The sequence below is a fragment of the Rousettus aegyptiacus genome, unplaced genomic scaffold, assembly GCF_014176215.1.
Source record: "Rousettus aegyptiacus isolate mRouAeg1 unplaced genomic scaffold, mRouAeg1.p scaffold_m13_p_1, whole genome shotgun sequence".
Lineage (NCBI taxonomy): Eukaryota > Metazoa > Chordata > Mammalia > Chiroptera > Pteropodidae > Rousettus > Rousettus aegyptiacus.
In genome coordinates, this window is record NW_023416284.1 from 169,049,046 (window position 1) to 169,067,189 (window position 18,144).

Here is an 18,144-nt window from a genome sequence, read left to right on the forward strand (position 1 = left end):
TTCTCTTTGGTTTCAGATCTTTAGCTGAAGGGGAAGGGAAGAAAAATTTAAAAATAAAAAGTCCCAGACATTCAGACACATGAGCAAACAGCATGGAGGTGACCTGAGAACCTTACTGTAAACACAGCTGATTTTCCAGAGAATAGGAAGGAAGAAGGGACATATCAATTGCCCTTCCACGTTGGCATCTTGCAGCCCGAGCAGGGCAGAGTTTGGAGGTGATGTGTGAACACCAGTGAGCTTGACCTAAGCAGGCAAGTTTCCCCTTGAAAAATAGCTTTGGTTTAAATGTCAGAAGTTATAGGGGGAAAAAATAAAGCTATTAAAAAACCATATACAAACTGTAATCCTTACATTTCTCTCCATATAAAAAAAAGTTTTAAATGTAACGCTTTTCAACACACCAGGAGAAGTAGAACCACCACCAAACTCACCACACAGTGAGTTGGGTTCACGGACATGGAAAGTTAGAGAAAACTCCATTAACTTAGAGTCTTCATTCCCTCATGAGAAGAAAAGAAATCTAGTGGAGGACACCTCCGGTGAGAGCAATGAGCTAAGCAAACAACTCTAACTTCGCAATGATTTTTGGAACTCCTGGAAGTTTATTTCTCCCTCCTTGACGTTAATGCAATAAATTTAAGTTAGCTGATAATCCCTGGACTCTTAGAAAAGCAAATGGTTAGTTTATGGTCAATTTCTCTCAATGATTATCTTTCAGAAAACGTGTGAGTTATGAGAGTATCTCACCTATCCTGCTGTTAAAAAAGAGAATTGGATGACACGTTTAAGGTGCTGCTGCTAAGAGCCTTTCAGCAATTGCCGCTGCTCAGTCATGGATGTTTCAGTGAAAAACAGAAGGCAGTCTAAGAATTTGTAAGAGGAAGTGTTTTCATAATATGGCTTAGCAAAAACATCTCTATATTAAATCTTACACATTTAAACTGTACAATGGGAGGACAAATGGGTTTATATAATCCAAGTAGCATAGGAAATATTAAATAGTTCGTGTTAAAACAGGGTGACATCATTGCCAAGGTACTTTTTTTCCCCCGGCAAATTGAAGGCTCTGTCCACAAGTAAGAGTGGGAAGATTTATTTACAGTGTAAGAAACTCGAACATACTCACAGTGCTGCCTTTCCTTTACAATGTCGCTGGAAAACAAGAAATGCCCTATTTTATCTCATCTCTCGCTCTCTTTTTTTTCAAGCTGCAAAACAAAAAAAGAAAAGCAGAAGTAGGAAAAATAAGGAAATTCTGGGAAGCCTTGACTTTCAAATGAAGAAAACTGCTACCAAGAATCACATGAACTTACTACTTGATCATAAATAGGTTTCAGGATATTAAGATTCTTCAGGATTTCTAAAATGCACAAAGAGATTTTATACAGGATTAGGAAAAGATGAAGGAAACCAATCTATATCAAACAGAATTAAAAAGTAAAGATTTCTCTTTTGAAAAGGTTTACAATCCAGCAAATGAAAGATCTTAAGAAGACGGGTAACAGTTATGGTCCCCACCAGTCTCCCGGAGGGCCAGTCCGGAAACTGAAAACTGTCAGGTGGACCACATATGGGTGCTGTGTAATATATACTTTTCCGACTCAACACTCTTCCCCAGACAAATCTTTTTAGCTAGCCTGAAATATTACACATAAAAGTAACATCAGAGGTAAATAAGAGGATACTAACACAGTTGGCAGGAGACAGCCAGAAGGAATATTTTTTAAGGCACTTATGTCCCAGTGGACTGACTTGAAAACTTGAAACCTAAAACATCATGACTCCTTTGGTCATGACTGTACAAGGGAAATCAGATTCGGATATCATCTTTACTCAGCCTAGTTGTCTTTGTCTTTTCTGTTTGTAAAGTCATGTGGCCTTACCCCAGTATTACTTATGGTGACCGAGCCTTTTTAAATGGTCATCGAGCAAAGCAAAAGTGATGTAACATTCAGCTCTACAGCTTTTATTGAATAGTTTTTTTCCTTTTCGTTTCTTATGTCCTGGTATTTTTCCAGATTTTCTTCCTCTCTTATTACTTACCTAAGTTTCTTTCCCGTCCTCGCTTCTATTTTATTTCTGATATCTGGAACTTGCTTATCTGACCTTTCTCCTGTTTATCTCCTCAACTTACATACTACAATCTATGCCCTGTTTCTTCATATTTTTGTGTTTTCTTGAAAACACTGTATTCTAATATATTTCTATACATATGCCACATTTTCTTTAATGTAGTACTTTTAAATTTTTATGAATTTATCTTAATAAACTAATACATACAGATAAAGAACACTTGCAAAAAGTATAAAAATGTAGACACAAGAAAAATGATCACTCATAGTCTTTCAGACAAAGGAAGTCACTGTTAGCATCATAATCTGTTTCTTTTAAACTGTTTTACGAATAAAATTTCTAAAACTTAATATGTGCAGTATCCATTGGATGCATGTATCTTGGATTAAAAACCATTCCCTCATTATAGATCATTAAGATAAAATTTCATTATTTTGCTATTGAAAATAGTCGTAGGGAAAATGTTTTTGTTTACTAAGCTAAGGATGTGTCTTTATCTTGTGTTTATTTGTTTTATTTAGGCTGATTTTTATTTCTTTGGCATAGATCCCAAAAGTTCAGTTACGGTCCTCGGGAAACGGGTTAGGGTCCTTGATAACAAGGGTCAATTTGCTTTCAAAACAGTGGCGACAATGTATTCTTTGTCCAGCATTCTTGAGTGTGTGCTTTTCACCTTATTTTTGCAACATCAAGTAGTCTTATTTTAAAAGAAAGGTTTGCTAATTTAATATGTGAAAATGGTTTTTCACTTGAATGTAACTGCTTATTAGTGAGAGTGCATGTGTTTCCATGAACTTGTTTATTGCTAGTCTTTATTCATTCATTCTTTTACCCCTTCTTTACCTTTCCTTTACCTCGTGCCCCACACTGCTAATTTTAAACGCTTCTCCTCATTCCTTCTGCCATATTTTCCTCCCCACAAAGTTATTTTTGTAATTCTCTTTTGTCTCGTGTCCAGTAACTTGTGGAGCAGTGGGACCCAAATTGCATTTTAAGATCATTTTTATGAGTTGTTCTCAGCAGGTGTCTTCAAGGCCCCAAGTTCTTTTTTGGTCTCCCACTGTGAGAAACTGATTGGCAGCTGGTGACGGGTAGGGCATTGGCACTTGGCACTCACCGGAAGCCCTGCAGGAGGTGCCCAGAGCCAAGGCAGAGGAAGTGCAGCCAAGCCAGCACAAGGTGGGGGACCAGATGTCGCCCGATTATGTTCCATTGAAATCCAAACAAAGCCCCAGATTCAGGATCATTTCCCTGAGACTCCCCAGTTGGAATCTGGCACCTATCCAGAATCTCAAAACAGCTGGTCTCTCCATGCTAGGATTTATGGACCTTGCAGAAAACTTTACCTGGGTGTTATTGATTGGTTTCTGTAAAGCAGTCAAACAATATCTCGAGGACCCAAAGCATACTGTTCTCTGTTAAAAATAAAGGGACCGTATATCACTGAATGCACCAGCAGGCTTATTACAGGCTTGGGAACTCTGAGAAGGAAGCGTTTTCCTTGTTATTTATGCTGCCCATGTTAACCCGAGGCTGTGTACTGACACTTACAGCTTTGTAGCTTTGTAGCGACAGCGCTCCACTAAACCCATTCTTTGGAAATAAATTATATTATTAAAAAAGCTTTCAGGGAACACCAGCAAATGAGAAAACGTGCTTATGTTTCTCATCATCTAGTTCATGTTGGGAAATCTGAGAATCTTTCCAAAAGCTCATTACTCATTATGGCCCAGGTCATTTGCGTTTATGCCTTCCACTTTCCCCCTGCGAAGGGTGAACTGTGAGCTTGGCAGTTTCATTTTTTGCATATCAAGGAGGAAAAACAAAACACTTCTTCACCCCCCCCCCAAAAATGTGTTTAAAAAAGGTATTATAGTTGGTTGTGCAAAGCAGCAGAGGAAGGTTTTAATTTTAACACAAAACAAGCATTTTTGAGAAAAAATAATCGTGAAAGCGCATCGAATCATTTCTTCCTGACCTACATCCAAGTACTGCACTTCGTGCATCGCCTTTATAACTGGCTGCTCCTGCTGTTTCGATCACCTGATAGGATCTCTGTCCCTCTCTCCCTCACCCTCTCCCTCACCCTCCGGCTGGCGGTCCTCAACCCAGATTCCCAGACCTCACAGTGAGGTTTTGGAGCAAACTCTCTCCATTAGAAACAAACAAAATAAATTGTTTCCATTCTCCACAAAAATGTGCTAAAGCCTTTTTTCCTCTTTAGCATGGATGCAATTTAAGTTTGGCAAGACCCAAACACAATGTACCTCGGAAGAGAAAGCTTTGTGAGAGAGACTCTTCTAGAAAGATGCCCCATCCTCCCTGTGAACTTAGCCCTTACCACACCTGAGGCCTCTGAGTATCCTTTAGTGACATTTTTCTTCATTACTCTGGTTTAAAATCCTCCTTATCTGTAATGCTCCAGGGGATGAACCAAAAGGAAACTAGTATTAGACAATGGCCCATTCACTGCAAGTATTAAACAGAAATCACCTGAGATGATCTGTCAAGAATTGATCAAAGACAATAATACGATCAAGGGCCAACTTAATCAGAGCCGAAGAACTCGACCAAAGAATATGCACAAGACTCACAAAAAGCAACCTGGGCTTTTGCCAGTGACCTGCCTCTCTCTCTCCTTCCCTTTCCTGTTTCTCATCTGCATTTGTAAAACATCTGCTCAAGGATCTGAAGGAGTACAGCATCTTTGCTTAATTGCTAGAGGCCATCTTGCTTCCCCTAGACTGAAACAATCACCTTCAAAGGTCGAGGTCGACCCCAGGTCAATTCAGACCACAGGAGAAGGATTTAATTCTCTCTCTGAGACCATTTTGGAGAAGGATTTAATTCTCTGAGACCATTTTGGAGAAGGATTTAATTCTCTCTCTTAATTATAGGGACACCTGATGTTTTTAATGAACCCTAGCTTTTTTTTAGTAATTCATGTATTGATCATATGTGCAAATTTATCAAAACATTTATTTGAACCAATATTTGAATCACTTTGAGTTCCACCTTCATAATCCATAAGCTGTCTATCCCTGTATAGCACAGCACACAGCTGTTTTATAGTTCCCTGCTCACTTTCTTCCGAGTTCCAGTAATTCCAGGAACTGGCCATTATACCAAGTTCACGCAATCCATGCAATTCCTCATTTTAGACCTCTGAGCAGGTCGTCTCCCATCCTTTCTCCCTTATGCTCTCTGATTCTTCAAACTGAAAAGATTCTTGAGGCTCCAAATGAGTTGTGACCTCATCCTGCTTCCTTCTTTAATGGCTTCCAGAATGCTTGGATTAATGACCGTCAAAGAAAGAGGAATACTGGGAAGACATATGTTGGCAGGCGCAAGGGATCGACCTGAAGACACGAGCCAATGGCCAGCCCTTGAAGGTCTAGTCTCTGCTAAAGAGAAGGGTGCTGCTGAAGAGACAAATTCCACTCATCACCACGTACATGGGGGATGTTTCTGTTTACCTAAGATATTCGCAGAATGGGGACCTGACTCCTGGGGGTCAGCAAAGGAGGTGTGGAGAAGAGTCCACATGTGCCGTTTAAGCTTAGAAAAATGTGTCTCTATTCATGATTAGGCTTCGGGGGCTAATGAAAATGTCAGGTTTCTTTGATTTGGCTGAACTTTATGAGCACAGTGCAATAATACCATTGATCTCATCCTGATCCAAAATGGGCCAAAATATATGTCTTTAATTAATTGTATTAAAATAGGGAGGGTTATGATTTGCTATATATGGTTTGGGAAATAAAGTCATTTAAAATATTGGTTCGTGGGTGGACGTAACAAAGCATGAGGCATGAAGGTCATTTGTGTGACCTAGCTAGGGAGCCTGAAGTATATTTCTTTCTCCAGCCAGCCCTCCTAAGTGCACTGTCTCAGGGGGAATCAAAGCTTTATGTTGTCCATATGACTTTCATTGGTCCTAGAGCCTCAAATCCACAAGGACCCAAAAACTTGATGGCCTACTGTGTGCCTTATTTAGCTGAACGAGGTGTTGAATAGCTACAAATTGATAATGAATTTTTAAAATGAGTAAGTGCTAATTTTATGACCTGTTTAATAAGAAAGCCAGTTACATGTCAAGGAGGCTTATTAGTCATGCATGACCATTTATTAAATTATAGGAGCTGACTTTATAGCCCCCAAAATAGGCGGTAGTTTTTACCGTATACTGACCAGTTTCTGGTCTCCTAAAAACACCGAGTCCCCACAAATGCCAGTGTCAGTGCATTCATAGCTTGGCGTGCAATTGTGAATTGTCAGGCACCCTCCGTTGCAGGTATTCCCTTGATGAATTTCACAGACGCGGGTTTCAAACTGGCTGCCCTGATGATCGTACGGCCAAGACACAGAATGCACAGGGAAATATGGCTTCAACAAAGACGCAGAAGGGGGATTGAACTCGATATACTGTGCTTAGGGTAACAGAGGCCTCTCTCCTCACCTGTCAGCCCACCCACACTTCTGTAACCATCAATATTGTTTTGAAGTTGTGTCTTTTTCCGTTTAAGAGAGTACAGAGAAAAAGGCTTGAGAGTCAGCTAAATGGCCTCCTTCTCCCCGTATTTTCCCCTGTAATCTTTGAGAGAACATTAGACTACTCTGTGCTTTAAGGGCTTCCTCTGACAGTGTTACCTTCTGACAGTCATGGAGTCATTGTGAAAAAGAGCTAAGTTGTAGCTGCTTCGTATGTATGTAAAATAGTGCTTCTGTAAGAGCTTCAATTTAGTTTAATAGGTAATGGGGATGAACTTCAAGGTCTATGAATTATATTAGTGTGTGTGTCTGTGCGTATGAGTGTATGCATAGATGTGTTTGCATGACTGTAGGCATGGATGTATGCATATGTGTATTTGCATGTGTGTATACACATGCACATTCTCTGTTAATATGACATCATTTGCAGGGTGCATGTCACTCTATGGGGACTCATGGCTCTCTGCTTTCGATTATACTCAAGACTAGTCCAAAACCCCTCTGAACTAATCCTAATCAGCTTGGAAGCCACCACACTCAGGCATGAAGCTGTCAAATGTGAGTGTTTGCAGATGTCAGTCCAGAATGGCAGGAATCCAGAAGGATAGATCAAGGCTTACTCACTGAAAAATGCATGCCAGTGCATCCCAGCTCTAGAGTGCTAGCACAGCCATAAGAATAACGTGTCGTGACAGTAAATCAATAACCTCTTGGAGACAATTCGTTTCTGAAATACCCCTGATTAATTATGCCAGTGAATGTTTGGCAACAGTACTTTGCTCCAGCATTAACCTAATGCTTTTTGCATGAAGCAGGATTATAACTAGTCCTCATAAGTCGAATTTGACATTTCAAATCAGGCTTTAAAGGTTTGGGTTATGGATTTTATAATGTCTTCATGTCAGATATAATTGCACTTGTTACTGCTAGTAGACATTTGCCAATCAATCAGAATAACATTTATTTTATCATAAACAAGGGTAAATTGAAACCATTTGAAATAATTGTATTTGAAGACTCAGTGAAGAAGCTTCTTTAGGATCACTGAAATTTGCTTGTACAGTGTGATAGAGGAGTGTAATGAAATTTTAAGTCGATGGAATGTATTACTGTTTTTTCACTTTAAAAAATTACTTTCCTTATGTATTTTGTGAACATACAGCTTTAGTTTGATGACTTAGTCCCATATGAATATGGTTTGGAACAAAGTAGCCCCCTTTTTTTCTGCAATAAAAAATGTAATTTTTGTGCTTTCAAGATGGATGTATTATCTTTATTTGGTTATATATTGCAGCCAGGGAACTTATTTTTTATTCTTCTTCAATTACTGGTTAAATAAGGTTTACTTAATTAAGGAAAAGTCATACTGTCATGGTCCTCAAGTAAAGGTTTATTAAGACCCCATGAAGTTTCTTACACTGTGAAGGGAGCTAAGCTTATAATGGTTAGTAAGGTTTGTTCCTTCTCCCTAAAGTAGTGTTCCTTTGTGTTAACTATAAAGTTATAAGGCAGGGAGGGGAGGGAGGAGAGAGAGGGAGAGAGGGAGAGGGAGAGGAAGGGAGAGAGAGAGAGAGAGAGAGAGAGAGAGAGAGCAAGAGTGCCATAGCATAAGTACATAGTAGGAACACAAATAAAAAAGAAGGATTAATTATTTCTGGGATAGGGCTGACAGTATGGAATAGCATACCAGTCAGAATAAGCTACCTTATTCTAAAGTAACAAATTAACTCTTAAATCTTAGTGAATTAATTCCACAAACATTTATTTCTCATTCCACAATGTCTGCTCCCTAGCTCCCTAGCTCCCTTCCAGGTGGTAACTCAGGGATCCAGTATGTTTTCATCTTATGGCTGCATCATTTCAATGCATGACTTCCAGGTCACTGTGACAGGGGCAGTGCAATTATACCAGCTTTGATATTGTCCTAGAAGTATGCATATCCCTTCTTTAATAATAGACCATTGATCAGAACTAGTGACAGTGGCTCCGCCTCATTATGAAGGTACAGAGAACTATGAGGGATGATTCTTTGATGAGCTGTAAATGATCCTGTCATAAGTATATACTAAAAAGAAGATGCAAAACACAGAAGGATTGCAGTAAGAGATAAAGATGTGAACAAAGGCATGGACATGTAAGGCCTTTGGTGGAACAGTGACAGTTGCCAGTACAAAGTGTATGAGATTAATCTAGAGAAGTGGGTTAAATCTGATAGTATGAGACTTTAAAGGCAGAGCTAAGAAACTTGGACCTTGTTCTGAAGATAGTGAGACATTTCAGAGGAGGAACCCAAATGATCATAGAGTGATTTTAGCGGACTACCTCTCACATTTGAAGAGGCTGATATATATGGGCGAGTGGAATTGATTGCACTCAAAATAATTTTTGAACAGCATATAACATGGAAATCCTAGTTTCCAATTTTTTAAGTTATTTTTTTAATTTCAGAATGCTTCTAAAAATGAGTTTTATTTTTCTATGCTTATTCCCAAAACCTATCAGTGTGTCATGAGCTCTAAGAATGCTTTCAATTTTACTGACTACAGGAACAATCAAATTTCCTTTTGCCTTGTCCACAATCTCAGCCACGTCCCCCCTTGCTCTCCCTTCCACCATTCTTCAGCCCACACCCTAAAATGCTTTCAAAATACTTTTAAGGAGAATAGGCCAAATGAAGACATGAAAGGGAGCATAAATAGCAACTCAGAAAGAGAATGCCTCTTTGTGTTTGTGGTTTGGGCTTATTCTCACTTCAGCATCTCTACCTATCTGAGGTCCTCAGTACTCATGGGATGAGCATAAAGTCTGCTCTGATTGTCTTCATTTTAACCTTGAATATAGATGCTGTTCATCCCTTAGCCCTGGGAATCTTCTAAAGTGAATGTTGTGTATGAGAGAAGGTCCTGGATTCCCTTCCTCTGACACAGCCGTAAGTCCAAGAGGTGCCCTTCCTAATACCATTTCTTCCGCTGGCTACGCCCCTATCCTCAGGTCTTTCCAAGAGCTCCAGAGGTGGTATAGCATCCTGGTTAAAAGGTGAGCTCCGAAAGCAAAGTACCCAAATCTAAACCCAAATCTACCACCTTCTACTTAATAACCTTGAGCAACTTTCTTAATTTCTCTGTGCCTCAAGTTTTTGTAATATGAAATTGATAATAACATATGCCTCAAAGGATCATTGTGAGATGTAAATGAGTTTTAATCCATGTAAGGTACTTACAGTTCCTGGCATGCAGTAAATATTAAACAGCATTATTTAGCCAATTGTGTTAAGTAGAAGATCCCACAAAATAACTTGATTTTCTTTCATATACTGTATAAGCCACTTTTACTGTAGGAGATCATGTAATCTTTATACAATCCTAATGAACTTGATCTTTTCTAAGGTACATTTGTATTCCCAAGAACAGCAACCTGTTAGGGGCCAGGATCTTTGTCTTCTCTTTTCTTGGATTTGTGTTAAGTGCCCAGAGTTATGAGTGGCGCGTAGTAGAAGTACAATAAATATTTACTGAATGAATGAACAAACAAACAAGCATGGGAAACTGTCTCAGTAAAAGCACAAGTTTTGGAGTCAGATAGATGTGAAGTCTAATACTGGCTGCACCATTTACTAATTCTACATGACCTCTGACAAGTCAATCGCTCTGCTCCTCCGTTTCTTCAATTATAAAATGAAGGTGAAAATAACTCACCCATTAGAATTGCTGTGAGAATTAAATAAGATATGGGTGGAAAGTGTCTCGTATAAAAGTGAACATATATTAGGAGCTCAGTAAATGGTAGCTATTCTTCTTACTATGTCTTCAGTATTTATGCACACAGATTAATAATGGAAGAAGTAACATAGAACACAGACGGATGAGAGAAGTCATATTTACGTGTTTACCTGTGAAATATATATTTGCCAAAATTAAAGACTAGCTTCCTTTTTTGTTCTTTTCCCTATGTTGTTTTCAGCATTATGGTACTTATTGAGGGAGAAGAGCAGAAAAGGGGAAGTTGTAGCTGAGTTAGGAGGGGTGGGGGAGGCTGAAGAGAACCTAGAGAAAGTCATGGAGAGAATTAAGTCCCTTCCTTGAGGAAGGAGCAAGTAAGACAGAAGGACAGAAAGGCGGGAGTGTTGGTACATAAATCTCTCCTCTCTTTAATAGACCCTCCACCCTGGCTCCAGCTTGCTCTTTCTACCATTTATGTGCAAATACGTTTCTCCTACCTCAGTATAATTACACTCCATGGAAGGAGTTTAAGCCTCTACAGGTATCTCTGCTTCTTTCAGGACAACGTGCATACGAAAGCCCACCAGGATTTGGTGTGTGCCTACCTAACCCGTCCAAACTTATTTCTTCACGCTCTTTCATGTCCTAAAACATTGACAGTCCCCTCGGTTGTTTGTGCCGTGCCTTTACACACTTTTCTTTTCTGCCTGGTAAATAACTTCTTCCTTTACCCTTTCTTCTGCTTGTGAAGCCCTGGTCACACTTAAAACCTCAATTCAAATCTCTCCTTCTGCGTGAAGTTCTCCCGTGACTCGCCCAAGCAGACAAGATCACTCTGGCCAGCGCACCACCATAGGTCTTGACGTCTGCACATAGCTCATCATATTGTAATCGTTTGATTGTCTAAGGGCAATAATTAGGGGCACTGTTCTATGAGAACAACAAATGTGAATTGTGACACATTCATGGAACAAGAGACTTATTAGGTCACCTTAAATTCACTGTTACATTTTAAAGTATGATGTGGGTCATCTCTGGCATTTACATTCACAAAAAGAAGAATTGGTTTCAGTGGTCTACAGGCTGCCAGTTGAAAAAGGAAGCACCAGTAGTACCACAGACCCTTAGCTCCTTGTAGATACTTTCATGAGGAAAGTTCAGCAAGAGACTGCCTCAAGTCATAGTAAAAATGCTTTTTAAATGCAAAATCATAACCTAGGAAAATGGTGCCGCTGACCTGGTGTAATTGTTTCTATGATGCCTCGTTCGCTCTTAATTGCAAAGGTATGCATGTCTTGGTTTAATGTAATTCACTATTTTGTTTATTGGGCCTAATTATTAAAACCATATCCTGAGTTGTTGGGACTAGTGTTAGAACTGATGAGTCCCAAATTTAGTACTAAGCCCATACATAATTTTGGAAGCGTCTGGAACATAATGGCACTCAATAAATATTGGTTCCATGTGAATCTAAGTTTTTTGTTTGTTTTTTAGGCGAGGCAACCTTTGGTTGACCTCACAGACTGCAAGGACCTTGCCAGCTTACAATCTCTTATTTTATTTATTTTTTGATGCCTACAGCACCTGGTCTTCCTAAGTGGTCTCCTATCCAAGTACTAACCAGGCCCAACCCTGCTTATTTCCGAGATAAGACGGTATCGGGCTTGTTCAAGGTCGCATGGCCGTAGACTGAATCTTAAGTTTCTGACCCTGATCTAACCTGATTCTGAGATGCCTGTATAAGAGCATCTCAGACTGATGTGACAGCCAGCAGGAATAGGTATCTAACACCACACCAAAAAGGCACAACCAAAAAGCGCTGGCAGTTTCTGGGGAGACTGTGTGTTGTATCGCACAGGCATTGCCACACTAAGACCAGCACCTCAGCCCTTAAGTGATTGAGGCCTGTGACAAGGAGAAGTTCCACTGACTTCTGGGGAACTGGAAACTGCAGTGGTTAACGTGGGTGGCGCCCTGTCATTCAAACACTAAAATATTTCTGCTATGAGGAAAATGAGGAAGGGTAGCGCGTTCTGAGCTAACCAGTTAATAAAAGTAATCATGATAGTTTCTGGTATCACAATAAGACATTTGGTCCGGTTTTCAGAGTTAAAAATTTAGGTTTCTTAGAGCTTGCATCGTCTTGATTTCCGAGCTGCCAGGGATGTCATTGCCACCTCCCCACATCCACTGACTGAATTTACAGTTGGCCCAGGGGAAGATCCAGCCCCTTTCTGCTCATTCTCCCACCCAACTGATTTTCCCGGTATTCAGCCAACATTTGACCTGTTTGGAGAGCCCAGAAGCTTTGCAAAAGTTAGGAGCAGTCAGTGTTTTGTAATCTTTGTTAGTTTTTCTGACATCACCCTTTCTATTGTTTTAGATCATGTTTTGCTAATACAATGGGCTTTATCTTCAAACCTGTCAGGTTTTTTTGTTGTTGTTTTTTTTTTTTACTTCATTACAGAATAAAAATTTCTCTTGTTTACTCAATCTCCTTTCATTCTAGAAGGAATTGAAGGGGGAAAAGCAAACAAAAAACATACTCAAGTTACAGTCCAGAGTGTACAACTTTCTGTATCCTTGAGTAGTTTTTTATATTATTTTTATTTGTAATACACCTGTAAACTTGTCAGGACATCATAGGGACTCTCCCTCACCCCATCCTCTCAGGCAAGTCTGGTCATATCTAGCCCTGCCTGCAGCCTGGGTGCCCACAGGAATGCAGGAATGTACACACATGCACGTGCACATGCACGCAGCCATCCTTAAACGTTTTCTTTATAAACAAAAGTTGTCATAGGGATATACGGAAACCTTGACATCCTAACAAACATGAAGGCCAGAACTGTGGTCTACCTACATGGGGACTGCCATAAGCACTACTGCACATCTGGTAAACCAGATGCCCCAGGAGCTAGGCCCAGAAATCTCTTTAGCATGATCACCTGGTGATTTCATGCACACATTACTTTGAGAACACTCCAGAGTTCTTCCTGTGTCCTGCACGTGCAAGTAAGTACACATGGGTTGCCAGCTCTCATATTATTCAGCAAGGGCTGGGCTGGCACACCTCACATTCAAAAGCTGGTTTGTTTCCAAGGAAGAAAACTATTTGATCTAGTGTTCATATGGTATGGGACCAAAGCTGTTCTATTTTAAAAAATATTTTGAAGAGAGGAGAAAGACCAGAGAGATAGCAGTTAAATATAGCCAGCTTTCAAATCCTGCTTATTCTTTTTTTTTTTTTTTTGTAATATACATTTTAGGTTCTAGAGCTCTGAAATATTCTTGAATGATCTCCTAATCCATCCACTCTACTTTCCTGACTTCTTACCATTACACAGCATAGTTTTCATTCCTCCATTTATTCCACAACAAAGTTTATTCTAAAGCTTCCCTTTATTTTATAGGCTGCTGATTGCCGTCACAGATAATCAATGCTTTTCCCAACAGCAAGTCCAGATTCTTCTTGTGTAGTATAAATCCATTTCTTTAATCCTGTTAAATGCCACTGAATTCTTCCATTAGCACCTGAATTTCCTACTCATCTGTTTCTTCATTTTTCTAACAAAAGATTATCTGTTCATAAATCAAATAATTTGCCAGTTACAAAGTACAACCACAATTTATAGATGATCTATTCCAGTGCATAGGCTGTGTAGCCTTGCTGAGCATGCAATATAATTTAGGGGGCACGAGGACATTAAATAATATTATATTACATATTGAAAAGGTAATTCTCTCTCAATTATCTTTCAGTTCTTCTAATTCCATTTAGGAGAGTCTGTATTTCATGCTAGTTTGTTTTTAATGCCCTTCTAATGTTTACTAACATTCCTACTTAACATATATAGAGCAGGCCTCAGAATCAGGGCCTTGAACAGCAAACATTTCCAGCAGACATTTATTAAGGTCAATTCATTTTATTGTATTTGTTCTTGTAGTTATTGTCGATTTATGACAAGTGATATTCCATTTTATGCGAGTTTGTAAGTCTCATAAGTTTCCCTTTAAATACATTTATTTTAGAAAATAATGTGAATTGAGTAAGAAAATAACTTCTAACAAATCAGGTAACATGACTGGGCTGCATCAAGACTTTTTGCTTTTGTAAGCCCTAGGCACTTGGTATTTGTGGGTCCCTTCCTCCACACACACACACACACACACACACACACACACACACGTATTTATACAAATAACATATATAGGTTTAAAAACACATATTATAAATATAGATTTATATATTTTACATATAACATTTAGGACTGCATTGGTAAAAACATGGATATAATATTCAACTCTAAAAGTTTATTTTTTTTCTTCTGATTTTAAAAGAAATTAAGACATTTTCATGGACCCAGGGCACAGTATTTACTATGCCTAACACATAGGTGGGCCCTGGTATGTGATACAGCAAAACCTAAAATATGAGTTCTCCATGACCGAAGTTTGAGATGCACTAATTTAATCCAACCCCTTATTTTACAAAGAACAATACTGAGCTTCACAAATGTGCAAGAACCTGCCCGAAGTCTTACAGTGAGGGGGACGCAATCAGAGCTAGATCCCAGACACCAATTTCTTAATCTTTCCACGTAATTACATTTCTTGCTTCCTTGGAGCCTCTTCTTTAAAAGCCTTTTTTTTTTTTTTTTTTTTAATCCTATCTCCTTCACATTGTAATTAAGCCCTGAGACCTTCCTCAAATCCAGCCCTCTGCTCAGGTCTGAGCATCTCTGTGCAGAGGCGATACCACCTGCTGGGTCATCTTTGCAGAGAGACCTTTGCCATGGGATGCTGGTCAGTTCATGGTGATAAACACTGCTCTATAGAGAGAACCTACTCAAGCCCTATTAAGAAAAACATAAAGGATGCAAAGCCCAAGGTATTTTCGGGCTTTCCTTTTTGGACATAATCTTCCAAATACAATCTCATTAAAATTAGCAGCAATGGAAGAGTGAGCTTAGGATAGGATAACGCCCTAGACCAGTACTTTCTAGGACAGAGTTAATAGGGTGTACTCCTTGAGCTGTCAACCCTTCATCTCACTCAGCACTTAAAAAAATAAATAAGTAAAATAAAAAACAGAAAAACCTCGGTAACTGGGGTGCTGGGCAATTGTGCTCTTGATGGTGAAAACAGTTCAATATGATTCATAAGAGCCTCCTCTGGCAGCCAGACTTTATCTCCTTTGTTTATCCAAAGTGTACCTACACCTGTCTGAGAACACTGTTAACTTAAAAGGTTTGAGGAATAGCAACAGATCATTCCTGGGTTTGCTTTTTTTTCCTTTCAGTTGTCAAATGATCTTTGATTGAAACATCTTCCTCTGTAGTTCTCAAGCCGCCAGGCATTCCACCTGCCCACTGTTGGTGTCACTGATGATGTCATGAGGGTCGTGGCCATCAGCATCGTAGCTCACAGACTGGACAGCCCCAAGTTCTCTGTCATGTTTCCGGAGAGCTCTCTGGCTATACAGATCGGTGCTGCATCTATCAAGCAGTGTCGACGATCTCATCAAGCCGCTGCTTCCATGGTGCTTGATGGGCTTTTCTTTCTGTCTCTGGCTGGTTCCCGGAGGACTTTGACGATAGGGCTGGGGCAGAAGGCACCACTCCGCCTGGGCCCGTCTGTTCTGAGTGATCTGTTTCATGTAATCCTCAGACCCTTCCAGGCACTTGTTGCCTCTGGACATCATCACCAAAGTTTTTTGGAAAAAGACCCAGCAGTCTAATCTTGGGGGCCAGGGCAGACATGGCACCAAATTCCCGTTCGTGCACTTTAGGTATATGACTTTGATCTCATTGGGGTAGAACTTAGGTGATACAGTGGAGGCAGCTGGTAGCAGAGGAACCCAGATGTGGGACAACCAAGAAGGTTGCACCAAAGCTGAAAGAGCTGCCTCCAAGCATCTTTAACTATCATTGCACCACTGAAAAGTTATGACGGTTGATTGTATTATTGATTATTATTCAGAATGTTTATGTGCCACAGGAAAATACACATTTAGCAAGTACATTTTTTTTAGCGAAGACCTTTTTGTTTATTTTGAGGCTCAACCAAAAAATAGTTCTGATCTATTGAGAGACAATGCGAAGGATCCTGAATCATGCACTCTCTCAAGTTTATGGAGTCAAAGATTATTTAACTCATATCTTTTAAAGATACAATTCTAATATAGAAAAAATAAGTATGGAATTTGGGGACAGAACTGGTCTTAAACTTCACCTCTAGACTTACTAATTCTATGATCTTGGGCAAGATAATTACTTTCTCCGAGTCTTTGTTACCTCATCTGCAGTTAATAATGGAGTTAATAATTCCATAAGAATTATTTAATAAGATTAAATTATCTCCACAAATATTTATCGATCTCCTCCAATGTGCCAAGCTCTTGTCTAAGTGCTGCAAATACCACAGTGAACAAAATATATAATTACAGTTCTTGGGCAACTAATGGTCTTGAATGGAATTGAGTATTTCCTCCCTGGTTCTTAAGCCATTGAAGAAAATATTGCCTGGGAGTGGATTAGAACGGAATTTCTTTTACCTTAGTTCTCAAACAATTACCTCTCTTGCTGCTACAGATTTTGAGTTATAACTGAGCTGCTACAGGTTACTTAAAGATCTAGCAGGACCATTTGTTGACTTTTACCATTTTTCTAATTCATAGAACTTAGCTATCTGCAGGGCAATATTTATATGTGCTGTATATATTTTGCACTGTTTTTTACTTTTGTTAATATACAGTGTTTATTGGTAAACATAATTTGCATTATGAATTTTTAAAGAAGAAGATGTACATTCTTTAGTACCTGAAAATTCTGAATGATAAGCTATTAAGTTACCCTGATATAGAAAATTCTTCTTCTGAGATTTGCCACTGGCCAGACTGGCACAGGCACAGCTAGCCAAAAAGCAGATCTTCGCAATGGGCTATGGAACAACTGATGGAACGGCTAGCTCCTCTTTACTGCTGATGATGCCAGGGATGAAGTAATCTTCATCTGTCAAAGAGATGGTCTGCCTGGCATCATCCAAGTGCATTCAAACCTTTCCAGGTGTGACATCTGATCATCAGCAACGAGGCTAGGTGAAATAATGATAACTGGTTAACTAAAATTATTCAAATTCGTTACTTGAACGCACATCACTTTATAGAGTAATAGATGAAGAGGTAGAGTTTGGACCTTTTTTTAAACATCAAGAGTGAATTTCTTACTGCTGTTTTATTTTTGTTGTTTTTTTATTTCAATGAGGGTTTCTTTTTTATTAAACTTATTGGGGTGATGTTAATAAAATTACATAGGTTTCAAGTGTACAATTCAATAATACATTATATGTATATTGCATTGTGTGTTCACCACCCAAATTCAAATTTCCTTCCATCACCATATATTCGATCTCCTTTACCCTTATCTACCTCCCCGCTTTCTCCTTTCCCTCTGATAACCATGAAACTTGTCTGTATCTATGAGTTTTTGTTTGTTTGCCTTGTTCATTTGTTAGTTTCAGTTTTTTATATCCTAGGAGTTTAGACATTTTTTAATAATAACGATTCAAAAATAGTATCATCAAGGTTGTATAACCCATACAGGCCATCAGAGTCAGGATTATCTTTAGTGTGAACATTTGGTTTGCATGGATTTTCCTTTTATGTAAGATTTGTTAAGACGTGATTTTATTGCTAGTTGTATGTTTGGATTTTACATGAATGCACCATTGTAAAACTATTGTTGGCAGCTCAAATTGTTGGTGAAATCCAGGCCAGTGTCATCTGAGGTGACTAGATTATAGTGAAAAAAAACAATATAATAGATCTTTAAAATACATACTGTTTCTGTATTAACAT

General features: G+C 39.1%; 1 protein-coding gene and 1 pseudogene across 1 annotated transcript in view; one reads left to right on the forward strand and one right to left on the reverse strand.

Annotated features, from left to right (window-relative positions):
* Positions 1-18,144, forward strand: part of AIG1 (androgen induced 1) — a 201,318-nt gene that overhangs the window by 148,941 nt on the left and 34,233 nt on the right. The gene's annotated exons all lie outside the window — the stretch shown is intronic.
* On the reverse strand, positions 11,859-11,976 carry LOC118606749 (annotated as a pseudogene).